This window comes from Kogia breviceps, chromosome 11, assembly GCF_026419965.1.
Source record: "Kogia breviceps isolate mKogBre1 chromosome 11, mKogBre1 haplotype 1, whole genome shotgun sequence".
In the NCBI taxonomy this organism is placed as follows: Eukaryota; Metazoa; Chordata; class Mammalia; order Artiodactyla; family Physeteridae; genus Kogia; species Kogia breviceps.
The window spans coordinates 49,457,443-49,475,690 of NC_081320.1; the positions used below are offsets into that span (position 1 = coordinate 49,457,443).

Genomic DNA, 18,248 nt, shown 5'->3' on the forward strand with positions numbered 1-18,248 from the left:
GCTTTTAGTGGAACTAATGGATTTTCACGGCAGAGTCCAAGGTTCTCTTTTCCAGAATTATAATTCTCCTTCCCACTCTACTCTGTCCCCTTCCTCTTATCACCTGTTTTTTTCATTCTTCTGAATGCCCATATCATGTACTGTTTGTACCACTCTTGGGGCTGCTCAGATTGCCTGGCATCCCTATAGGGGTAGCTCATAGTAGTGGTTCAGTCACAGGCTTTGGAGATGGACTTGGGCTTGGACTTGGACTTGATGCTTGGCTTAGCCACTTACCTACTGTGTGACCTAGAGCAAGTTAGTTAACTTCTCTGAGCTTTACTTTCCTCTGTAAACTCTCATAACAGCGGTACCTACTTCAGATGTACTGTGAGGATGAAAACAGGTCATCTGTGTAACGTGCGAAGCACATATATCTGGTGTGGTCCGCACTTCCTAAATGCCAGCTACCGTTTTGAAATGATAGTCGTTATTCTTGTGTGCAGATATGTGTTCCACAGTACACTGCAGTCTCCTTGAGGGCAGGCGCCTTCTGCGGTACCCTATGTACCTAAGTATGTGCTCATGCATGCGTGGGGTTTAAACAGAAAATTCTAGGTAAGGAGAGAATACAAGGCTTCGGGCCCCACAGTCAGTTTCATAACAAAGCCCAGGATTTCCATGTTCCTCGCGTGGGACCTACTTCCCCGAATTCAGGGCCCAGCATCTGCCAAGAAAAGTACCCCCTGGCACCATGCTGCCTTTTTAGTACCCCAGCACCAGGGACTGAGGAGGGAGGGCTGCCAGCCCTCGGGGAGGGAATACAAGGCTGTGAGCCAACAGGCCACGTTAGAGGCTGATGTCCCCCGACCCACTGCCCGCCCTAAGCAGTGAGGGAGGCCTCCGGCGTCGCGCTCTCCCCGGGACAGCGGTGGGCCCAGAGCAGAGAGGGAGCAGGCCTGGCGTTTCCAGCCCTGGCTGCGCTCCCCCAACTTCTCTGAGTCGGGCGCTGCCTTCCCGGCCTCAGCCCTCCGCCGGCCACTGTTTCCACGGCGGAGGAGATGGAGCCGAGCGCTGGGGCCGCCGCTCCGCGGTGGGAACAAGGCTTCGCTTCATTCGCGGCCCCTGCCCGGGGAGGGGGAGGGGGAGGGGGCACGGGCGCGGGCGCGCGTCCTGCTGAAAATAAACCCAACCCGACCTGGAGAACCGGGTGATGGGGCGGGGGCGCTGTGTGAGGAGTTCAGGGTGGGCAGGGATGGGGGTGCTGGTGGCAGCAGGTTCGTCTTGGAGGAGATTCCAGTCTGGGTAAGTGTCACAGAGCCCGGGAAAACTAGGGCTGTGAACACGGAAAGGCAGGCACATGAGACACGGGCGCCTGTCAGTGTGACACGCACGCTCAGTGGGAGGACGACTGCAGCGCTCGCTCGGTCTCACACTCACATCCTCTCACACACACACACTCTCTCACATACATATTCTCTCTCACACACACTCACACTCTGCCTCACATACCCACACTCACTCCTTCACACGCACTCTCACACTCTCACATACTCACACATACTTCCTCACACACCCATACACTCACTCTTTCATACACTCTTACACACTCTCTCATACACACATACAGTCACACACTCCCTCACACACCCACCCACACACACACTCACATGCACTCTCATACACACATGCACTCACACACTTTCTCACACACTCTCACACACACAGACTCTCACACTTTAACACTTTCTCTCACACTCATACACACTCACACTCTCACACACACACGCACACTCTCTCACACCCTCTCTCTCTCACACACACACTCATCAATGTTCAAGATAGAGGGTGACAGATGGCCACTAATATGCTCCTCTACCTTTCACGTTCTCAGAAAACCAAGTAACCCATAGTCTCTTTCTACGTCCACAGAGGCTGGTCTAATCCAGATAACCTCATTCCGTACCTTGTGCCAGAATGATGTTAGAACTTATCCGGTCAAGCCCTTCTAGGAACAGCGGAAAGTTCAAACTGTGGGGAAAACAGTGGGAAGTCGATGGGCCAAAACTTTTGCAGTTTCATGGACAATTTAAAATATCTGAAGAAAATTAGAGGGCTCTCTCTTTAGAGAAATGTGCTTAAAGCCTACAGATACAATACCCCATATACAATTTCAGGGAGTCACGGGCCCTGCTCCCTAAGACCCATCTATCAGCCCTGGGTTAAGACACCCCATTCTGAAGGATTCAGTCCCAAGGAATAGAGCTGCCTAAAACCAAACACAAACAATACCAGCAACACCTCCCACCACACCCAGAGACCTGAGCTAGATGATGTCATCCTGAGACTCAGAGAATGACAGGTTATAATGTCAAACCAGTGACACATCCCAAAGAGAAACTATTCCTCATGGAACACTTGCTTCCACGGCATCTAGGAGCTTTCTCAGAACCACCCATTTGGTTGCAGACATTCCAGCGTTCATGGAACCACATTCCTGGGCCAGTGGGAGAGCAGGCTTGGAGTGGCTGATGAAACATTCTGGGCTGACAGTCCCCAGCCATAGCAAATAGGGAGATAACTACTGTGGTGAGTTTCCCACCCTCTGGAGGAGGCAGCAGCAGAACAATTCTACACAGAGTGCCCTGGGGACAGAGTCTGGAATGTACTGTGATGCAAAGTACACACCCAATGTGCAGCAGGTGGTGTGGGGTCTCTGAAGGTGAACTTGAATGCCAGGGCATGGGATCTGGGGGCAACCATCCACTTCACCTTGCTTGGGACATGCACCTATGCATTGAGCTAACATTTATTGAGTGCCATGGTATACTGGACATAGAGAAGCAGGTGCAATGACACAGCCCCAGTCTTCAAAGTACTCACAGTCCATTGGGAAAGAGAAGTCTACACTGAACATTACAGGAAGGTACCATGTGATAGATGCAAGCCCAAGGCTCTCTGGAGCTGAAATCCTACTGCTAGAAATCATCTGTGGTGAAGAAAAACCTTGTGAAGCTGGTGCCAGTGTGGCCCAGAGTTGAGCTCTCAAACTTGGCTGTGCATCTGAATCACCTGGGAAACTGAAAACCAGGCCACACCCAGGCCATGTAGATCAGAGTCTCTGGAGAAGGTCTCTGCCCTTAGCACTTTCTAAAGCCCCCCCTGTAATTCCAGCATACCGGGATGGAGAGCTACGGGCCAGAACTTCATGGTCCCTCTTATGTGGTCTTGCTCCAGAGAATCCCCCTTGTTGGAAGCTTCATGGTTGATGAGTTAGGACCTTCGGGGACAGCCACGGTGGGAGATGGACAAGTAAGATGACACACAAAAAAGCTTTCAAATGTTGTTTTATGTTCATGTAACTCAGGAACCTGCCCACTACTAGCCTTTTCAGTGTCCTCAGGCCTTGAACCCAGAGAGATTATGGTTTTTCTAACTTACATCTAAGGCACAGAACTAATTCTTCTGTGATTGAATGGCAGTGAGAACATCTCTTTCCTTCAGGGAAACCCTCTCAAGTCCCACTGAAAGGGTATGGCCTGGCCCCGTGGTCCCAGCAAGGCAATCATCATATAGAACATTTCCCAACATTCCAGGAAATATGTGGGAAGTGGACTTTTGTTGGTATTGGGGCATGGGGGTCATGATTCAAAATATCATGGAATTAGTAGGAAAATGCCAAATAATCCAATAGAAATAAACCCAGGGAAAATGACACATAGCTGCCTATCAGGATACTATACACATGGCAAGTGAGGATAGAACTCTAGGTCACACACCCAAACCACACTTCTTTCTCTCTCTCTCTCTCTCTCTCTCTCTCTCACACACACACACACACACACACACACACAGATTTTAGCAGCAGGCATTATCACCCAGGATGAAGACAAGAATAAATTCCTTTAATTTTCAAATGCTCAGAAATGCAGATCAGCCCTTGTTTTGGATTGGTTGGCTGTGAGACATCCTTGAGACACTGACCAAGGAGAAGCCACAATGGCAGGTAGTTCTGTGAGCCAGTCTTGGACTGGAGAGGTCTCAGTTGGTAGAAATTTGAGGGTCAACAGCATGAAGAGGGAATTTCAGTCCCTGGGCACTGATGAGATGACCCAGGGAGGGCATAGGTAGAGGAGGACAGAGGCTGAGACAAAACCCTCCATTTGCCCCAGCATATGAAGTTGGATGGAACAGGCTAAGCAGATAGAGGCAGGGAGGGAGGAAGGAAGGAAACCAGCAGATAGGTTGACCCGGAAGCCAAGGTAGGGTCCAGGAGGCGGGAATGGTCAGATCAAAACAGATTAGGACAAAAACACAACCATTGCACTTGGGCAGTCATTGGGGACCCCGAGACATGTCCTTTCAGTGGTGCCATGAAGGCAGAAGCTTCGGCAGTGGGCAGAGAAGTATTCTAGAAATTTGGGTACGATGGGGCACAGGGAGGTGGGGCTGTAGCCAGGGGATATGAGAGAATGGGAATTTTTCATGTGTATTTTCTTTGTGAATGGGAATGATTCAGGAGAGAGAGAGGTATCAAAGCAGCAGAAAGACCTTGGGAAGATGAGGGGGATCATCCCATAGGAGGGAGAAGCTGACATTTGGTAAGATGAGGGATATCTAACTGTTCAAGTGCAAAGGAAGGAAGTTAAAGTTTATTCAACTTCGCCGTGAGGGAAAATATTTCTTGATTCTTTTCCCCCCAGGTGGTGTGTGTATATGAGGTGAACCTGGGAGAAATCTCCTCTAACAGCAAGTGGAATGTAAGGTAAGTGATTCAAACTTTCCTGCCCTGAGCTAATCAGAATTTCAAAAGGCATATTTGGATGTCCTGTATTATATCAGAATGGTATGGGTGAAGCATGGGCTGTTCACCACTATCTGGGTTGAACTTATTAAACTATAGAACTCTGAGCTCTCTTTAATCCATAAGATGAAAACAAATATTTCCAGACAGCAGCAAGAGTACAAAGGAGCATTCCGTCAGTGTGACCTCAAAATCACAGAGTTTTAGAAAAAGTACAGCAAGTGTCATAGTCCAACAGTCAGGAAAGCCAAAGCAACACCCAGATACTCTGTTTTTGTCTAACTTTATGAGAGAATGCTCTACTCTTTACCCCACTCACTGACAGAAGGATAGCCAATAACCCTTGAGAATGCATGTGACGATTATTTATGAAAATGTGTTAAAGTGTTCCTGGGACATAGCACACGAGATATGTCCTGAGATATGGTATATCTCTGGAAATGGACTATTGGTGATGAAATCAGTCTTCCAGAGAAAAAGTTCTTTTGTGTGTGTGTGTGTGTGTGTGTGTGTGTGTGTGTGTGTGTGTGTGTGTTACGCGGGCCTCTCACTGTTGTGGGCTCTCCCGTTGCGGAGCACAGGCTCCAGACGCGCAGGCTCAGCAGCCATGGCTCACGGGCCCAGCCGCTCTGCAGCACATGGGATCTTCCCGGACCGGGACACGAACCCGTGTCCCCTGCATCGGCAGGCGGGCTCTCAACCACTGCGCCACCAGGGAAGCCCGAAAAAGTTGTTTCTTTATGTTTCTTCTCAAAAATGGAGGAAGAGATATCCAGGGAGACAGAAAAAATATGCAGAGAAATACATTATTTGTGTCGATTCTTGAGTGCCCATAGTGAAGTAGATGCAAATAGGCATTGCACAAACGAAAGAAGGGAGAGGCTTGCATGGGTCTGAGGAAAATAGGGACAGTGCTTGGGATCTTGCTTCATCCGGTAATCTCCCTTCAGAACCCACCCTGCAGCTTCTCTTTCCTTCACGTGGATTTCCTTCAGCATTTAGGCATTTGATCCTTGTCATGATTTCACAGCCTGTCTTTCCAGAGACATTTCCTGTTCTCTGAACATTGGCTACCACTTATTGCCCCTCCTCCTCAACAGAGGGTTCTTACTCTTAAATTTGCCTCCGCAGCAATCACTACTTTCTTTTCTTTTCTTTTTTTTTTTTTGTGATTCCTCATTCTTTAATCAATTTACAAATGTCCATTGAGTGTATATGAGTGTATACTACATGTCAGGAACAAAACTCAGTGCAGGGATTTAAATGGGTCAAACACATACCCCATCATTGCCTTTGAGAAGCTTGCAGCAGATTGGAAACTAGGGTAAATTAAAAATAAAAATATTACTATTTTTTATTTTATTTTATTTTTTACCCTTCCCCCTCCCCATATCCTCAAGACCATGCTCTAGTAGGTCTGTGTTTTATTCCCATCCTACCCCTAGGCTCTTCATGACATTTTTTTTTTCTTAGATTCCATATATATGTGTTAGCATATGGTATTTGTTTTTCTCCTTCTGACTTACTTCACTCTGTATGACAGACTGCAGGTCCATCCACCTCACTACAAATAACTCAATTTCGTTTATTTTTATGGCAGAGTAATATTCCATTGTATATATGTGCCACATCTTCTTTATCCATTCATCTGTTGATGGACACTTAGGTTGCTTCCATGTTCTGGCTATTGTAAATAGAGCTGCAATGAACATTTTGGTACATGACTCTTTATAAATTATGGTTTTCTCAGGGTATATGCCCAGTAGTTCTATTTTTAGTTTTTTAAGGAACCTCCATACTGTTCTCCATGGTGGCTGTATCAATTTACATTCCCACCAACAGTGCAAGAGTGTTCCCTTTTCTCCACACCCTCTCCAGCATTTATTATTTCTAGATTTTTTGATGATGGCCATTCTGACTGGTGTGAGATGATATCTCATTGTAGTTTTGATTTGTATTTCTCTAATGATTAATGATGTTGAGCATTCTTTCACGTGTTGGTTGGCAATTTGTATATCTTCTTTGGAGAAATGTCTGTTTAGGTCTTCTGCCCATTTTTGGATTGGGTTGTTTGTTTTTTTGTTATTGAGCTGCATGAGTTGCTTATAAATTTTAGAGATTAATCCTTTGTCCCTTGATTCATTTGCAACTATTTTCTCCCATTCTGAGGGTTGTCTTTTGGTCTTGTTTATGGTATCCTTTGCTGTGCAAAAGCTTTTAAGTTTCATTAGGTCCCATTTGTTTATTTTTTTTGAATTTCCATTTCTTTAGGAGGTGGGTCAAAAAGGATCTTGCTATGATTTATGTCATAGAGTGTTCTGCCTATGTTTTCCTCTAAGAGTTTGATAGTGTCTGGCCTTACATTTAGGTCTTTAACCCATTTTGAGTTTATTTTTGTGTGTGGTGTTAGGGATTGTTCTAATTTCATACTTTTACATGTAGCTGTCCAGTTTTCCCAGCACCACTTATTGAAGAGGCTGTCTTTTCTCCACTGTATATTCTTGCCTCCTTTATCAAAGATAAGGTGACCATATGTGTGTGGGTTTATCTCTGGGCTTTCTGTCCTGTTCCATTGGTCTATATTTCTGTTTTTGTGCCAGTACCATACTGTCTTGATTACTGTAGCTTTGTAGTATAGTCTGAAGTCAGGGAGCCTGATTCCTCCAGCTCCATTTTTCTTTCTCAAGATTGCTTTGGCTATTCGGGGTCTTTTGTGTTTCCATACAAATTGTGAAAGTTTTTGTTCTAGTTCTGTAAAAAATGCCAGTGGTAGTTTGATAGGGATTGCATTGAGTCTGTAGATTGCTTTGGGTAGTATAGTCATTTTCACAATATTGATTCTTCCAGTCCAAGAACATGGTATATCTCTCCATCTATTTGTATCATCTTTAATTTCTTTCATCAGTGTCTTATAATTTTCTGCATACAAGTCTTTTATCTCCTTAGGTAGGTTTATTGCTAGATATTTTATTCTTTTTGTTGCAATGGTAAATGGGAGTGTTTTCTTAATTTCACTCTCAGATTTTTCATCATTAGTGTTTAAGAATGTCAGAGATTTCTGTGCATTAATTTTGTATCTTGCTACTTTACCAAATTCATTGATTAGCTCTAGTCATTTTCTGGTAGCATCTTTAGGATTCTCTATGTATAGTATCATGTCATCTGCAAACAGTGACAGCTTTACTTCTTCTTTTCTGATTTGGATTCCTTTTATTTCTTTTTCTTCTCTGATTGCTGTGGCTATAACTTCCAAAACTATGTTGAATAAGAGTGGTGAGAGTGGGCAACCTTGTCTTGTTCCTGATCTTAGTGGAAATGGTTTTAGTTTTTCACCATTGAGGACAATGTTGGCTGTGGGTTTGTCATATATGGCCTTTATTATGTTGAGGAAAGTTCCCTCTATGCCTACTTTCTGGAGGGTTTTTATCATAAATCGGTGGTGAATTTTGTCAAAAGCTTTCTCTGCATCTATTGAGATGATCATATGGTTTTTCTCCTTCAGTTAGTTGATCTGGTGTATCACGTTGATTGATTTGCATGTATTGAAGAATCCTTGCATTCCTGGAATAAACCCCACTTGATCATGGTGTATGATCCTTGTAATATGCTGTTGGGGGCTTCCCTGGTGGCGCAGTGGTTGAGAATCCGCCTGCCGATGCAGGAGACACGGGTTCGTGCCCTGGTCCGGGAAGATCCCACATGCCGCGGAGCAACTAAGCCCGTGAGCCATGGCCGCTAGGCCTGCGCGTCCGGAGCCTGTGTTCCGCAATGGGAGAGGCCACAACAGTGAGAGGCCCGCATACCGCAAAAAAAAAAAAAAAAAAAAAAAAAAAATATGCTGTTGGATTCTGTTTGCTAGTATTTTGTTGAGGATTTTTGCATCTATGTTCATCAGTGATATTGGCCTGTAGTTTTCTTACTTTGTGACGTCTTTGTCTGGTTTTGGTATCAGGGTGATGGTGGCCTCATAGAATGAGCTTGGGAGTGTTCCTCCCTCTGCTATCTTTTGGAAGAGTTTGAGAAGGATAGGTGTTAACTTTTCTCTAAATGTTTGATAGAATTCGTCTGTGAAGCCATCTGGTCCTGGGCTTTTGTTTGTTGGAAGATTTTTAATCACATTTTCAATTTCAGTGCTTGTGATTGGTCTGTTCATATTTTCTATTTCTTCCTGGTTCAGTCTCGGCACGTTGTGCATTTCTAAGAATTTGTCCATTTCTTCCAGGTTGTCCATTTTATTGGCATATAGTTGCTTGTAGTAATCTCTCACAATCTTTTGTATTTCTGCAGTGTCAGTTGTAACTTCTCCTTTTTCATTTCTAATTCTATTGATTTGAGTCTTCTCCCTTTTTTTCTTGATGGGTCTGGCTAATGGGTTATCAATTTTGTTTATCTTCTCAAGGAAGCAGCTTTTAGTTTTATTGATCTTTGCTATTGTTTCCTTCATTTCTTTTTCATTTATTTCTGATCTGATCTTTATTATTTCTTTCCTTCTGCTAAATTTGGGGGTTTTTTGTTCTTCTTTCTCTAATTGCTTTAGGTGCAAGGTTAAGTTGTTTATTCGAGATGTTTCCTGTTTCTTAAGGTAGGATTTTATTGCTATAAACTTCCCTCTTTGAACTGCTTTTGCTGCATCCTGTAGGTTTTGGGTGGTCGTGTCTCCATTGTCATTTGTTTCTAGGTATTTTTTGATTTCCTCTTTGATTTCTTCAGTGATCCCTTCGTTATTAAGTAGTGTATTGTTTAGCCTTCATGTGTTTGTATTTTTTACAGATCTTTTCCTTTAATTGATATCTAGTCTCATAGCATTGTGGTCGGAAAAGATACTTGATATGATTTCAATTTTCTTAAATTTACCAAGGCTGGATTTGTGACCCAAGACATGATCTATCCTGGAGAATGTTCCATGAGCACTTGAGAAGAAAGTGTATTCTGTTGTTTTTGGATGGAATGTCCTATAAATATCAATTAAGTCCATCTTGTTTAACGTGTCATTTAAAGCGTGTGTTTCCTTATTTATTTTCATTTTGGATGATCTGTCCTTTGGTGAAAGTGGGGTGTTAAAGTCCCCTACTATGATTGTGTTACTGTTGATTTCTCCTTTTATGGCTGTTAGTATTTGCCTTATGTATTGAGGTGCTCCTATGTTGGGTGCATAAATATTTACAATTGTTGTATCTTCTTCATGGATCAATCCCTTGATCATTATGTAGCATCCTTCTTTGTCTCTTGTAATAGTCTTTATTTTAAAGTCTATTTTGTCTGATATGAGAATTGCTACTCCAGCTTTCTTCTGATTTCCATTTGCATGGAATATCTTTTTCCATCCCCTTACTTTCAGTCTGTATGTGTCCCTAGGTTTGAAGTGCGTTTCTTGTAGACAGCATATATATGGGTCTTGTTTTTGTATCCATTCAGCCAGTCTGTGTCTTTTGGTGGGAGCATTTAATCCATTTACATTTAAGGTATTTATCGATATGTATGTTCCTATTACCATTTACTTAATTGTTTCGAGTTTGTTCTTGTAGGTCTTTTCCTTCTCTTGTGTTTCTTGCCTAGAGAAGTTCCTTTAGTATTTGTTGTAAAGCTGGTTTGGTGGTGCTGGACTCTCTCAGCTTTTGCTTGTCTGTAAAGGTTTTAATTTCTCCATCAAATCTGAATGAGATCCTTGCTGTGTAGAATAATCTTGGTTGTAGGTTTTTCTCCTTCATCACTTAAAATATGTCCTGCCACTCCCTTCTGGCTTGCAGAGTTTCTGTTGAAAGATCAGCTGTTAACCTTATGGGGATTCCCTTGTGTGTTATTTGTTGTTTTTCCCTTGCTGCTTTTAATATGTTTTCTTTGTATTTAATTTTTGATAGTTTGATTAATATGTGTTTTGGCATGTTTCTCCTTGGATTTATCCTGTATGGGACTCTCTGTGCTTCCTGGACTTGATTAACTATTTCCTTTTCCATATTAGGGAAGTTTTCAACTATAATCTCTTCAAATATTTTCTCAGTCCCTTTCTTTTTCTCTTCTTCTTCTGGGACCCCTATAATTTGAATGTTGGTGCATTTAATATTGTCCCAGAGGTCTCTGAGACTGTCTTCAGTTCTTTTCATTCTTTTTTCTTTATTCTGCTCTGCAGTAATTTCCACTATTTTATCTTCCAGGTCACTTATCCGTTCTTCTGCCTCAGTTATTCTGCTATTGATCTCATCTAGAGTATTTTAAATTTCATTTATTGTGTTGTTCATCGTTGCTTGCTTCCTCTTTAGTTCTTCTAGGTCCTTGTTAAATGCTTCTTGCATTGTCTATTCTATTTCCAAGATTTTGGATCATCTTTACTATCATTATTCTGAATTCATTTTCAGGTAGACTGCCTATTTCCTCTTCATTTGTTAGGTCTGGTGTGTTTTTACCTTGCTCCTTCATCTGCCGTGTGTTTTTCTGTCTTTTCATTTTGCTTATCTTACTGTGTTTGGGGTCTCCTTTTTGCAGGCTTGCAGGTTCGTAGTTCCCATTGTTTTTGGTGTCTGTCCCCAGTGGCTAAGGTTGGTTCAGTGGGTTGAGTAAGTTTCCTGGTTGAGGGGACTAGTGCCTGTGTTCTGGTGGATGGGGCTGGACCTTGTCTGTCTGGTGGCTGAGGCTGGATCTTGTCTTTCTGATGGGCATTTCCACATCTGGTGGTGTATTTTGGGGTGTCTGTAGCCTTATTATGATTTTAGGCATCCTCTCTGCTAATGGATGGCACTGTGTTCCTGTCTTGCTAGTTGTTTGGCATAGGGTGTCCAGCCCTTTAGCTTGCTGGTCATTGAGTGAAGCTGGGTCTTGGTGTTGAGATGGATATCTCTGGGAGATTTTCACCCACCACTTTCTTGAATGCATTAATTAACCCTAGTTGAATTGAATCAAAAAACGTGTCTGCTCTAGGCTAGGTAATGCTGCCTGGGGGTGGAACCACAAACTCTGCTTGCTTTTTCTTTACCCTGTAGTCTCTGTGTCCTCCTAAATTTGAATTAGACCGAGGGCTCAGAGAGAGCAGAGGGGTTCACTCTACTCAGGACTTACTGTGGCACCTGGGTGATCACATACCACCCAAGTTTTCAACAAAGTTTCCAAGGCTTTGTGAAGGGTGGGAATGAGTGGAGAAGTCTGGGAGGGGCCCCTCAGCTGAAAGCCAGAAGGAATTGAAAGTTTGCCAGCAAGCCCTAGAGGGTGAGTCAGTGGGCAACAACTTTATAGAGAAGAGTGGTGAGTAGAGATGTGGCCAAAAGAGGCATGAGGAGGAGACACTTTTCGCATATTATAAAGCTAACGTGGCTTGGTGGTTCAGTCAGCATTTCTCCCCATTTGGTACTGAGATCTCTCCCAGCCTGGCTTCTGCTTACCCTCCAACTCTGGGTCCTATGGGACCCTGGCTCTAAGAGGGTTCCTCCCTCCTACTCTCCCAGTGACCTCCTCAACCATAACCAAGAGAGCAGAGGAAATCAGTCGCCTTGGGAGCAACTGATATCTTGAGGGTACATGGTGACCACAGAAACAAAGAGTTGTGTTTGTGGTTTGGAATGTCATTCCAATTGCGAGGATGCGTGTAATCCCAAGTATGCAGAAGCTTACTTGCGGTTCAATGGGGACAGATTACAAACTCCGTCATGTGTTTCTAGGAAACACTGATACCCTTTTCTTAGGGCATTATTATTATTAGACCAAGATGCCAACCATGCTGATGGCCTCAGACCTGTTCCCTGTTGGCTTGGCTCTGGGGTATCCAGTAGCACTGACACTAGATGCTGTGCCAGTCTGGAAGAGAGGCCTGGATGCCTGTGGGCTCCAGTGGCACCTGAAGAGATGCTGGCTCCATGTTGCCAGTGTCAACCACATACACAGAATGTGACAAATGTGACTCTGCTCAGCACTCTTCACCAGCTAGATCGTCTCATCCAGAAGGAGCTGGGTGGGCCCCAGTCTAACTCATAAAACCTATTCGAATACTAATTTTAAAGAAGCTGCAATTGCCAGTAAATCACTAAAAGTTATTGCCTATTTGTATGCAAGGAAGAGGAGAGTGTGGAACAAGGGTGGGAAAAAGGCTTCTCAATGTTTACCTTTTTACTTCTTTTTGAATTTTGAACCATGTGAGCATATTATATTTTTTAAGGCAAAAGAATAAGAAAAACCTCATTATCTCAGAAAGTTTCCTCTAGCCAAGAACCTCCAAATGGTGTTTCTTAAAGTTGTTTGGTGTACTAGTCATATGTTCTGTATCAAGGATGTGCTATGTGCCCTTGGACTCAAGGTGACCCCTCCCCAAAGGTCAGAGACTCCCACACATCAAGCAGTGAGGGTGGGATAATGTCCCCAGTTCCCAATAATCTCGTGGCCTATAGAAAAATGTGAAACAGGACAAGATGACTTCCTGAATCCCCAATCCTAAAGGGCATCCCCAGAGAGCCAAAGGGTTTTTTGTAGACCAAGGGGAGTAATAATCAGCAGGATCACCCAAGTTTGACACAGACACATCCCATTTCCAACTGGAGACCAGCAGATGTGGTTTATTTACCACCCAAGCCATGGGGGCCATGTTGGAGTCCAAAGCAGAAGGAAAGCTGTGTGCCCCCATATGTACTTGTTAATTATTACTTTTTTCCAGAACATTAGAGTAGTTGAAAAAATATTGAAAATTAGGTACATTAAAACTCACATTAAGTTTGAATATTTGATTTATACCCCAACAGAATTTACTCTGATTTTAGTTCTGCTTAATTAATTTAAAATTATTTAAGATTGGGGCTTCCCTGGTGGCGCAGTGGTTGAGAATCCGCCTGTTGATGCAGGGGACATGGGTTCGTGCCCCGGTCCGGGAAGATCCCACATGCCGCGGAGCGGCTGGGCCCGTGAGCCATGGCCGCTGAGCCTGCGCGTCCGGAGCCTGTGCTCCGCAACGGGAAAGGCAACAACAGTGAGAGGCCCACATACCACAAAATAAATAAATAAATAAATAAAATTATTTAAGATTGTCACTTAGTCAAGAGAGACTGTCAAACGAGACAATTCTCTCGATTAAAAATGAGAGAAGCAGAGAAGTAGATATGGAAAATATGACTGATGAGTTTGCTTCCACTAAAGCCAGGGACTTACATTTTTCCTTTTGCCTCAGGCTCCAATATATTATGGCCCCGTAATAGTCTTTGTTCATCTTGGATTTTTTGCATTAATTTTTATTTTTAAAAAATATGACATTAAAATATTATTTTTCTTGATGACTGAGTTTTGGTGTCCCCTTAAATTTTGCACTGGAAGTGAGAGCTTCACCCTAGTCCTGACCCAGTTAACCACAGTGGCCCAAAGGCGGCCCTATGGATTGCTTCCTAGATCGATGTTATCAGACTTGTATCTTCATTCAAATCCTACACAACCATCAACTGTCCTCTCAGTGCCCAGTGACTGAGGAGCCACTTGCCCTCAGAGAACTTGTCTCTGCATTACATCCTCATGATTTAAAGCGCTAAGCCCTGGAACCATCTTCAGTTATTCTTATTTTTCACGTGTAAAGCTATTCAGAGGCTTGCCTGCAGTTGTCCTTCAGCCTTTTGCTATATGGAGCATACAAATGTAATTCCCTTAATCTCTTGCAAGGCTTTTAATCATTCATGACACATTTAGCCTGATCTGGTGTGCTAATGGAACCGCATCCTGACGAGGTAGATAACAGGAATAAAGAATAACAACAACAATGCAAGAACAACTGACACCCACCTCCTTCTGAGCCCCAAGCCCCTAACACCATCCCCATTCCTTCTCTTGATGCTGCCTTGGGAGAAGGGGTATTACAGTGACTCCTTTTCGTTTTTCCAGCTGACACCTACCCCCCCACCCCCACCAGCCAGATGTTTTACAGCTGGAAAAGAGGGTGGGCAGTAAGTTTCCTTTGTAAAGAGCTGTGTTATGAATATATTTTCCACGTGCTGAATCATGAGGCTGTCGGTGCCCTTGACCCCAGCACACGGTTCCAACTCTTTGGCTGACTTAGGGGGTGGGGTGGAGAAGTGACTTTGATCTAGTAATTTAAGTTACTCCTTGCCTTGGTTCTCCTGTAAGGAGAACACTTACTCCCTTCTGCAGGCAGGGGACGGACTCAGTTACCTCTCACAGTCTCTTCCAACCACAGGATTCTATCGGGCTATTATTAGAATGGTCTGGACAGAGCTGCAGTGTGACATGAGGCTTCTAGGGTGTGCAGAACCAAATGAAAATGTTTACAGGTGTTTGGGGGCACCAAACCGTCTCTGACTGTCTTTCTGATGTCATTCAAGTTTACTAGGGTTATTTCTCTGAGCATTTCTTTCTGCTAAATGTGTCTGTTTATTTTCCTTAGTCTGTTCATTTCTTTAGCCTTTCTTTCATGTTTTCCATCTCGACTAGGTTCCACTTACATAAAGGCAGGGAAGCCTCATTCCTGCTGGTACCCACCACCATGACCCACATCGAATCAGGCAGAGCTGGTTGGTTCTCAGCCTGCTCTTTGCTACCTAGATGGGCCATTGGGCAGATGACCTAACCAGTCTTTGGGCTCCAAATTCCTCTTTTATAAAATGGGATGACAGTATGTCACTCATGGAGTATTGCACGGATTACAGCAGATCAAGTACAGAACACAGTGAAGAGTAAAAAATATTAGCTGTTTAGTGAATAAGTGAGCCTTTGCATGATAAAAAAATAGCTGCACAAGAAATACGTGTGTCCCTGATGCATAAATTCAAATAATACGGAAGAGTATACAGAGTCAAAAATGAGAGTCCTTTCATTGATTGCCCCTCCTCACTTCTCTCCCTTCCTCAGCATTAATAATAATTCTTTCTTTGTCTCTCTTCTTTTGGGAGGAAGGAGTTAATTATCTGATATGTAAATATAGTCTTACTGTCAAGATCCAAATGTTCAGAAGCAAACCACCTCCCAAAATCTGAAGAAGTTCCCCTGCATCATCTCTTTCACTCTTACCTCTGCCTCTGGAGGTAAGCACTCTTGACAAAGATTATCTCCATCTCTAGTCTGTTAATTTACATGTATAAAATATAGATACTATATATATGCATACACATATATACACATACACACTTATACACCTTTTCAAAAATACGTCCTTTAAAAAATATTTTACCAGGGATGGTAGGCCACTTCCAATTCCATTTAGAAAAGTGAAAACGTGCCGGTCACCCAAGAATGCCCTGGATTAATGTCCCTGGTACTTTCCTGCAAGGGGGTGAGGGTGATTTTTGCAAAGTACCAAGGAACCAGGAACACAGTTGTAAAGAAATCAAAACCTCTGAATACGAGCTTGGCCTTGACCTTTGAGGTGGACCACTGTGAATGTCAGAGAGGGGGTATTTGGGACATTAGGGATAGAAGGAGAGACCTTGCTTCTCCTCAGGATCAAAGGTTTGCTGAGCAGAAAGATGAAGCATGCCACCAAGTCCAGGAAAACATATTTTTCTCAGGGGAATGGTGAGTAAGATTTTATCTATAATCCATAAAAGAGAAGGGGATGTATAAGTATACTAAAGATTCATTATCAGCCAGTAGACCAGTGGTTCTCAACCCATGTACTGTGATGTCCATTCACAGGTTTACTACCAAATTTTTTATTCATATGTACACTTTATTTTTGCTAAAACACAGGATGCATATTACTACGCGCTATTTGGCAGATAAGACACTTTGTCAAGGAAATTATCTAATGTCACGTCAAGTGGAGTACAATTCATTGCAAGTAAGAGGTACAAGGCATGATATAATAACAACTTAGAACCAAATGAAGTTTGTGGATTTACTACTAAAACATGGGAGGACAACAGAGGCTAGAACAACATAGTGGTTAAAGGTTCAGACTCTGGAGCCAGCTCCATGGGTTCAAATCCTGCCTCTTCCAGTTATGGGATCATGGGTGAATTTTCTTGTGTGTGAAGTAGGGGTAATACTACCCAACCCATAGATTGTTAGGAAGATCGTAGTATTTCTAACATGCTCAGAACTTTCCTGGCACATAAATATTAGCATTATCTACTAGATTATACTACCTGTTATTCACTATTCACTTAATAAATGCCTGATATCTATTATGTGTCAGGCATTATGCTAAGCTCTGAGGATAAGTGGTAAGAAAAAAAAGAAACCACTTGCCCTCATGGACTGGGAGAGAAAACATTAATTAATTATTACACAAACAATATAAAATTACAACTGTGATGAGTGATGGTACTTGGAGCCATGAGAGCTGGTAATGACCAACTGGGGGCAGGCCTTCTTGAGGAAGTGACATTTACATGCTATCTGATGCATTCACCAGGTAAAGTTTCACTAAGTAAAGATGGAAGATCAAAGACCAAATATATATTTCTTATTATAAATCACAATGTCACAGGCAGGTAGAGGTTAGAGTCAGAGACATCCTTGAAAGGGCTGTAGATTCTGGGGGAAAAGGTGACAGATGGCCTGGATAAAGATTGTGGTGGAAACAAAATAAATGGGGCACACCATTTCCCTTCTTAGAAGAACCTCTGAAAGGAGAAGACCTATGTACCCCACTGCCTCTATGGGCCACATCCATAGAAATGCAACTAAGGCCAGGGTAAACCCATCAGCAATATCTTCTCAGCACCCATGGGTTCTGAGCAGGCATCAGAAGAAACGCAAAAGAGAAACATGTGTTCTTTGGGTAATGTCTGTTTTCTCTCTTGGAGCTCCTGTTTTCGCCAGGAGCAGGCATGCTCTTTACAGTACTGTAGGCAGCAGGTATGACGGTGCCCGCAGGGCCATGCTGCACAGTCATGAGCAGCTGGGAGTTAAAAGCCTCTAAAATCAAGACTAGAGCCTGTACTCACATCTGATTCATTCAGTGTGCTTCTAGCTCCAGCTTAGCCTACACAGAGCCGTGTGTGGCAGCCAGGAGAGAGCTTTTAGGTTGGAGATAAACAGGGCTAGAATAAATAAGGAAATTGATGATGGAGGAGGAGAGCTGTGTTTAGCAATTCCACCCCATCCTGTCACCAGATGAAGACCTACTCTGAGAGAGGAAGGTGTGTAGGGGGTTGTTATGTAACTGTATGTAAACCAGTGAGCACAGTGTCTGGCGTTTAATCTATTTAGCGTGATAGGTTCTACTTATCATTATCTTCTCCTATGCATAGAACTGAATCATGTCACTTCATTTAAGATCTTGGGCTTCACTGTACACCTGAAACTATCACACCATTGTTAATCAACTATACTCCAATATAAAATTAAAAGTTAAAAAAAAAAGATCTTGGGTAAATGCTTGTTGTGTCAACTTTTTGAGGGGGAGACTTCTTACCTAGTGTCTGGTTCTTTCCTGGCTCCTGAGGCCCACATCAGTGCTAGGGTCTCCTTGCCTTAGAGAAAAGTCAGACAGGGGCCCCCAAACACCATCATTCTCTCCCACATGGTCTGGCCTGTACCTCGAAGTAAT

The 18,248-nt window shown here is 43.3% G+C and overlaps 1 protein-coding gene across 1 annotated transcript in view; it reads left to right on the top strand.

Moving 5' to 3' along the window:
* PELI1 (pellino E3 ubiquitin protein ligase 1) overlaps positions 1–18,248 on the top strand; it is a 325,875-nt gene that overhangs the window by 74,119 nt on the left and 233,508 nt on the right. The window contains exon 2 of the mRNA XM_067007513.1: positions 4,683–4,744. The gene's annotated coding sequence lies outside the window, so the exon portion shown is untranslated. The remainder of the gene's footprint in view (positions 1–4,682; positions 4,745–18,248) is intronic.